Genomic DNA, 8,686 nt, shown 5'->3' on the forward strand with positions numbered 1-8,686 from the left:
TGTGTGTAATTATAACTCTAAATAAAAATGGCATTTATTTCATTAATATAAGTGTGTTGATGCAAGATAACCAATAAGGTGACAAGGTAACAAATAAGGTGAGTTTTACTTGAGCCAGAGTGAGGATTACAATCCGGGAAGGCCTTAGAAAACGTTCCAGAGAAGCATGGTTTTCAATAAGTCATATTTTTTCAGAACAAAGAGCATACGTTAAAGACATCCAGGATACATTTTCAAAGTTTCAAAGAGGTATTTAGTTGCCAGTTAGCAGGTCAACATGACTCTGATATCAGGAAGGGAACTAATATGGGTGTTACCAATAGGGCATAGGAGAGGAAGTATGTATTCTTATCTTAAGAGAGTGCATTCTTTACTTTAATGGTTAAAGCAGATGTACAATGCATGTTTGATAGGCCATAAGTCAGGCTCTTTAGTTCAAGCTGAATCAGTTTTGAACCTAAATAGTTAGCCTATATACCTCAATAGGTGAAAATCTCTTGTCAAGTGGAAAAAGTTTTGTAAAGATACTGAAAAATGATCACCTTTTAAATGACTTTTCTTAAATATGTGGAATGAACAGGTTGTGGTGGGCTGGAAAAGAATTCTTTGATTCACCTAAAAAATTTCTGCACCCTTTGGTATTTCTCCAAGGATGTAAGTTTTTCTTGGGTGCTAGTGTATGACTAACAAATGTCAAATGGAAGGAAGAAAGAAAGAAAGGAAGACAGGGAGAGAATGAGGGAGGAAAGAAGGAAGAAAGAAAGAAAATAAGAAAGAAAGAAGGAAAGTGAAGGGGAGCAGAATTTGCCCCCAAAATATGCCTCTTTTGCATATTGATTATTTTAGACTGAGTTTGGGGGGCGGGGCGGAGATCAGCCCTGAGCTAACATCCATGCTAATCCTCCTCTTTTTGCTGAGGAAGACTGGCTCTGAGCTAACATCTATTGCCAATCCTCCTCCTTCCCCGCCCCCACCAAAGCCCCAGTAGATAGTTGTACATCATAGTTACACATCCTTCTAGTTGCTGTGTGTGGGATGCGGCCTCAGCATGGCCGGAGAAGCGGTGCCTCGGTGCGCGCCCGGGATCCGAACCCAGGCTGCCAGTAGCAGAGCGCGTGCACTTAACCGCTAAGCCATGGGGCCGGCCCAAGACTGATTATTTTTGAGAAGCAGCAGACACAAGAGAAGCTCTGAAAACTGAGTAGAAGTTACCCTTTTGAAAGAGACATTTACAGTTACAAGGGAAATCTCTGTTTGTAAGGGTATCTCCTTCTCCGTACCAGGAAGAGGAAGATGACTAAATCTCCAGAAACTCTTATCAATGGAGAAGGCAGCAACTTAAATCTGCATTATAACCTTACCCTTATATACTTTGCTTTTCCTGGTAACCTCCCATAACTGCACCCTCCCCCCCAACATCTTCCTTTGTCTGTAGCTGGAGATGGTATTTAAGGTGATGGCTTCAACCATTTCATGGAGTTACTCAGTTTTCCTGGGTATCTCCCATATATACAGGAAGTATACATGCTATTAAACTTCAGTTTGTTTCTCTCCTGTTAATCTGTCTTATATCAATTTAATTAGCCCAACCAAAGAACCTAGAAGAGTAGAGGAAAAGATTTTCCTCCCCTACAAAAGAGAGAGGGAAGGAAGAGAAGGAAGAAGGGAAGAAATGAGGAAAAGAAGGAGGAAAGAATGAAAGAAGGGAGAGAGAGAAAGGAGGGAGAGAGGAAACAGAGAGGGAGAGGATAAAGGAAGAAAGAAGACAAAAGGATGAAGGAAGAAAGATGACAGGATAAAGGAAGAAGAAAGAAGAAAGGAAAGAAGCCAGGAAGGAGGGAGAGAGGGAGAAGGAAAAACGCTTATCAAAGAGAATGTTAAAGAAATGCAACCTTAACAATCAAGAAAACTAGTTTGAACTCAGGTATAAAATGACCTGATACAACATAACTTCTCTCACTGTGGTCAATCTAGCATCTCCCAGAACCAAAGCAGGGCATTTGGACATGGTCTTTTTGAGTCAGCCATTTCGACATACCTCCAACTGTGGACGTAGTGAACATTTCTTACACTTATCCCATCCCTGAGCCTCAACCAATTCTTTTCTCTCCCTCTACCCTTCATTCCCTCCTTGCCCGGCCTCTCACTTCACAGTGGGTCTCACCCAATGCCTGAGTCTTATTTCATCCTGAAGCCTCACCCTGTCTCTGAGCCTCAGGTAAATATTGAGTGAGGTGGTCAATTGGGGTGAGAATGTCAATTGACCCCATTGCTTAGTAGTTCAAAATTTTAAATGTTAAAGAGTGTCTTCTAAAAAAGAAAAAAGTTATATCAGACTGTCTTGGCATCAAAATGCTCCCCCCTCTATACGGCAGCACTAAATTGGCTACATCCAATTGTCTTGTACCTGCTATTGAGAGGCTCTTGCTTTCTACTGGGATCATGTTTTCATCATCAATTGTCCAACAAAGACAACTAATTCAATCTTGCATCATGGTTTGGGAGAGGCCCTGAAAATTTCTAATTTGCTTCCTCTTGGTCAATAACTCTAGACTAGTGCCAATTTAATCAGGCCTTTGGCTCACAGAAAGTGTCATTTACTTTAGTAGATCAGAGCAATTGAGGGTTGGTTGCTTTTTTCTTTTTTCTTTATCATGAAATAAAGAATGCACTATTCCCCCTTAGGGGCTCTTATTCCACACAAATGCACCTTCATCTGAATTCTTGAAAAGAAAGCATTGACTTTGCCGTAAAAGACCTGCTGTGATACCTAATTGGTGAGTTACACACTGTTCCCCACCCTTACATCCCTCAACCCTTCTCTCTTCTAGGCCCCGTTTGTCAGCTGTGTAATTGCTTCCTGTTGATGGTTTTCCCTAATTTCCAGATTCCCTAATCTTTCTTTTACTACTTGGTGTTGCACCATCAGCTCTTTGTTAATATTCTCTGGTGCACATTGACACACCCTTCCTTCATCCTTCCAGGTTCTTTGATCTCTTTAGCCCTATTCCTACACCTAAGAGTATAAGCCCAGCACCACTGGTTATGTCCTTTCCACCTACTTAGGCCTCCTGATCTGTGAATTCCCATTTCTCTTACATCTTTCTGATATTTTTCCAGGCTTTTTGAATAGCTAGTCAATGTCTCTTCTTTCCCTGGTTTATTCATCATTTTTACTTCATTTTCACTTCCATTTAAGCTTTCATTTATTCAACAAAATGTATTGATTGCCTATTATGTACAGGATCCTGCCTATAAAATTTCCATACCAATTACATCAACAACAGATTCCTATGCATCATTCATATCCAAACATTTCTTGGTAGACATATTTTGTGGATATATGGTAAAAGTCATAGGAGGAAAGCCCTTCTCACAGTTACAACAGATATTCCAATTCACTGGAACACAGCTCTGTTAGTGGAGCAAATATATCAAGAGTGTGTGAAGTTAATGCTGCTTATGCGCAGATGCTTGCTGAGAGAATAAGGGATATTTGGGGAGTTGGGAGAGGAAAATTCAGCCTTAAATGACTAGCGCAACTCCACAAATTATTTCAGAACTACCATTACTCTACAGTAGAACATAACCTTGATCTAGCTTTAAAGGTCAAAACAATTAGGAAAATAATTGACATCATACCTTTATTTCATTGTAAATTACCTAAATCTGTGCTTGCTAGATTGCATTTCAATTTCCCAGATTTCCCAATTTCCCAATTGCTCAGAGTTCGTCCAGGTCCTCTTAGCATGGTGGAGGACAATTTTTAATAAAAGATTTAAGAAAAAAAGAAGGAAGAAAACAATCAGAACAACAGAAAAAGAATCATGGAAATCTGGTCGTAGGGTTTATGCAGAAAGATCTTTATTTTGGACTGTGCTGCATTGACTTATGATGAATTTTGTTTATGATTGTCTCAATTTAGGAGATTTGCACCCTCGCTTAAAGAGTGCTCAGAAGCTAAGCTAATTGCTTATTACAATTCAAGAAGAGGAATGTTTAAGTCAGATCTCCCCCTCAAAATAACTCCGAAATCCAAAAAAATGGAAGGAATAAAAAATAAAAACCCACTTCACCAAAAGGACAATTTGGGGTGTATGAAGGAACAGTTTGTACTTTTGCTGAGTTCAGAAAAGATTCATTTAGAGGGCGACTATGAAATCGAGCAGCGAACCAGCAACTTAGTTAAATTGCTGGCTGGAGGGCAAGTCGGCTCTGGGCGCAGCTTTTATCCTTCACATCCCTCATCCACAGCCGGGAACGCCCAGCCCGAGCGTTTGCGGAAGTGCGGCACTGCCATCTACAGGAAGTCTCCCCCAAGCACGACATCCCGGGTCAGGTCACACCACCCAGTCGGCCCGTTTTGTGTGCTATCATTACCAGAAGACTGGAGTTAAATTTTCATTAAGAGGAATCACTCTAACTGTGGAACATCCAGGTCGTTGTTTAATTAACATCAGCAATAAACAGACTTAATAACCTTAAGGGACATGTTTCCCTGTTGGAGGGAAAGCTGTTTTTAAACCTAAAAGACTTCCTTCAAAGAAATAAATCAGTAATGCATCTACTGTATTCTTCTTCACTGTCAGAGTACAATTATACAAGCAACAAGCGCTTAACTAGGAGCAGAACATTTTCCCTGACCTTCATCTAAAATAGTCTCCAAATACAGAGTTCGTTTTCTTCCAAGAACATATAGAGCCATGTGAATAGGATTCCTTTTTTTTTTTTTTAAATAAAGCACACTTGAATATTTGGTATTTGAAATATGATTAGAGGTTCCTATCTCTACAGCACAGCTTAACTCAAGGTGGTTTATGTAGACTTAGTCCCCAAATGATAGTGTGGGTCTATTCAGCACATGATGCCCCATGCAGAAAATACAGAATTATTCCAGAATTGAGCCTCCTACAAAGGTATTTCCAGTTTTTATTCCTATTGTTTCCCCTAGACAGAGCAGAATAAATTTTTCATATGAGGCCAAAGTTGACCAATAAACTCAGAGAAAGTTCAGTATCAAATGAAACAATTGCTCGCAGACTGGTTTAGACAGCATTGTCTCTGCTCAGATAGTAAGTCTGCATGCATGGTTTGATAAACCGTAGACAACAGTATGCTAAACCATCCCAGATCTTCCCCCCCTCCACACACACACACAAAAAACATCCTCCAAAGACAGTGGTTTTAGAACATTTTAGAAGCACACTTAAAAGGATGCAGAGGGCACAGAAAATGAGAGATTTCTTTCCCTGCTTTCTGGTTGATCAACTGCAGTAGCAATGCTGACAGTGAAAATGATAAGAAAATCAGAAGGATAATTAGAGCTCATTTCTACTTGAAGCAACAGCCTGAAATTTTCATTGAATTTACACAAATTAGAGAAACATCAAACTTGACATTATCTCATCCTGAAATTTCTCACTCCTACCAAGGGCATTCATCTTCTCAGCCGGACCAGGGTGGGATTGTAGAGGAAGGGAATGGTGTCTTGTAAGTTTATTGCTGCTGCTTCCTACCATTATTTTTCTTCCCTCTGTTTCATCTTTCTTCTTTTTTAATTTACTTTATCTTGCTCTATTGTTTGCATCTTTGAAAGGAACTCTAAATCCTTTTCAGGATAAAGTGGGAATAAAAATAAATAGGTATATAAATTTTGCTGCTGCAGTTTATGACTACCCTTATACTTTGCACTCTTAATCTCTCTCTGGAATGCTATGGATCTGTCCAAATGGAGAAAACCGAGCACGTCAATTATGAATCTAGTCACTTCCCATGACTGACCCCATGTGGTTACTGTGCAGCTTCCCTTGCCCAGGAGAAAGGCGATGGGTGTAGCCAGCTCACCATGGCGCCTGGACAAGGAACTTCAGCAGAACTAATGGAACTAGAGTTCCTTCATCTGTGTATTACTTTCCTGAGGCAGCCAAAACCAATTACCACAAACTGGGTGGCTTGTAACAACAGAAATTTGCTCTCCCACAGTTCTGGAATCCAGAAGTCTGAAATCAAGGTGTCTGCAGGGCCATGTTCTCTCTGAAGACTCTAAGAGAGGATCCTTCTTTGCCTCTTCTAGCTTCTGGGTTGCCGGCATCCTGGGTGTTCCTTGGCTTGTAGATGCATCGCTCCAATTTCTGCCTCCATCTTCACATGGCTGCCTCCCCAGTGTCTCTGTCTTCACAGGGCATTCTCCTCTCGGTATCTGTGTCCGAATATCCCTCTTCTGAGAAGGACACCGGTCATTGGATTGGGATCCACCCTAATTCAGTATGACCTTATTTTAACTTGATTATATCTACAAAGACCTATTTCCAAATAAGGTCACATTGTGAGGTACCAGGCAGGTATAAATTTGCAGGGGGCACACACACTATTTGACCCAGGACAGTGTGTAAAACTGGAATCATAGTATCTACCTGTTGTGACAAGTACACAGGACTCTGCGTGGCACATACTGAGCATGAATTTAATGACAGCTCTTATTAAAATCCAACCATACCTTCACTTCTCATAACCTTGTCCACAGTGATGACTGTTCTATCAGGATCCCGGACTCAAATTGTCTTTTTTGTTTTTATTTTTATATGTTTCTCTTTAAAGAAAGCTTTATTGGTTTACTTTCAATATTTTACATTGTTTTCCAAAAAAATATCAAGGAATTATATTTACATACATTAAGCAAAATATTTTTCTTTAGAAGACAGGGAGCTACACTAATTATTTGACACTCATGGTGGGAGAGTGGGTAAGGTAGAAGTGTGGTGCAGAGAGCTTATGTTACCAGAAGCATCTGCTTTGAGAGAAAACAGCTCTTTTATCTTGGCTGCCCTGGGCCCTCTTCAGAATTCCATTCACCCCCACCTCCTGTTGCTTCCAGAGACTGTGAGTAGTACCCTATTTTCCCCCTTCTCCCTCCAATAATCCAGAGAAACTAGTGAAAGCTTAAAGAAGATAGAGCAAAGCTAACATGGAAAGACATGTTCAGATGTAATTCAGAGCAACACCAAGTAATTATTAGACTCGAGCATACTCAAAACAGAACCTTCACTGAGATAGAGAAATAAGAGATTATTATATCCATTTGATGTTCTTGTTAACCTAATAGCCTTTCTCACCATCACTCAAGCTCCAGAAAAGTTTGGCATGAAATGAATACTGGATGCTATGCTCTTGCCTCATTTAAAGAGGACCAGCTCCAAGTTTATCGTGGTTCAGCAACAATTCTGGTTTTAAAATATTTTAATGTGTGTCTTTCCCACCATTAGGTGCGTACAGGCTTCACTTGGCTGGGATAAATGCCCTGTACATTCAATACACAGCAATGCCTGTCCAGTCACACATCCCAGAAGCCATTCCTGGGATTCTTGGTGCAGAGCACATTGATGACAGTGTGGGGACCTGTGTGTTGGTGCATATTACCAGTGTGCCCATAAGGTGCACAGGCCATGCAGAAAACCACTGTATACATGGTCTCTTCCCACTGCATGCTTGTTTTCTGAATCAAGGGCACACATGTCATAGGAAAACTGGAACTTTCTTCTTTTAAGGGGAAAATTTGGAACCGAGAGTTGATGTTTCCCCATCTATGTGGAAACGGAAGAGTCACTTAAAGCTAATACAACCTCTTGTAATTTAAGCCAGATCCAGGAAGGAACACGATAATACTGGGACTTATGATTAAGAAGTGGTAAGACTAGAGTTATGTTAAGAGGAAGAATAGTCTTTCTTCATATAAGAGACGTCTATGTTGTCTCTAACAGAAGCTAATTCTCACTTCAGTATGGAGCATCACCTTGTAAATAAATCAGTGCGAACCTCCTCTTGGCTCTGGCTGATGAGAAGACCAGGATGGAATTGGAAAACTTCACCATGAAGCTAAGGAAGTTTCAGCTTCTGGTCCCCATGAGCACTGGGAGTTGCTGGGAGATGTAATGTTCTAGCTGGTCAGGAAAAGCCAGGTTGCAGTCAAGAAGCGTTTCAATGTAAACATTTCTGGAAAACTGTCTAAAAAGATCTAAAGACACACTGAAAGATGGGCTCCAATAATTAGTTGTGAATATCTATCTCCTATTTTTTATTCATAATTTTGTCTTCTTTTTCCGAAACAAAAAGTACCTCAAAATTGAGTTAGCAGAGGCAAACGACCATGGCCGGTGGGTCATGGCTGAAGGGTGGGGCAGGGAAGTGGACTTTCTTCTACTGTCAGGTGCACTGGAGTTTCCCAGGCAAGGAGTTGGAGCATCTGGCTACAGACCATGTAAAAAGATACTAAGTGTAAAGAAGGAGGTGACTGCGGAGAGTAGGCGTTCACCTGCACACTCTGCTTTCAAAAGTCGTGACCTCTAGTCCTCTCCTTGGATGGACCAAGGGTAAAGTAAAACTATTCCTTTCATAAAACTGTTCCTTTCTTTAGAGCTCTAGCTCATCGTTTATAAAGAAGCTTCGAACTTCCGCCATAGGACTTGTGGGTGAAGAGGAGGTCCTCAGGAAGGGACGGTAACCACTCCTGGACTGGTGTGTGGGGCTTCAGAGAACTTGGGGCTGGGAAGACATACCCTGGTAAATTCCTAAACAGATTTGCCATTGGTTTTTGAGAGACTTTCATGGCCCTGTAGCCAAGAAAATCCCAAAGCAAGAGAAACATTAAGAATGAATTCCCTATGCCTCATCCTCCCAAACATATTGACAA

The sequence above is a fragment of the Ceratotherium simum genome, chromosome 17 (genome assembly GCF_057802395.1).
Source record: "Ceratotherium simum simum isolate JZ-2026a chromosome 17, ASM5780239v1, whole genome shotgun sequence".
Taxonomy (NCBI): Eukaryota; Metazoa; Chordata; class Mammalia; order Perissodactyla; family Rhinocerotidae; genus Ceratotherium; species Ceratotherium simum.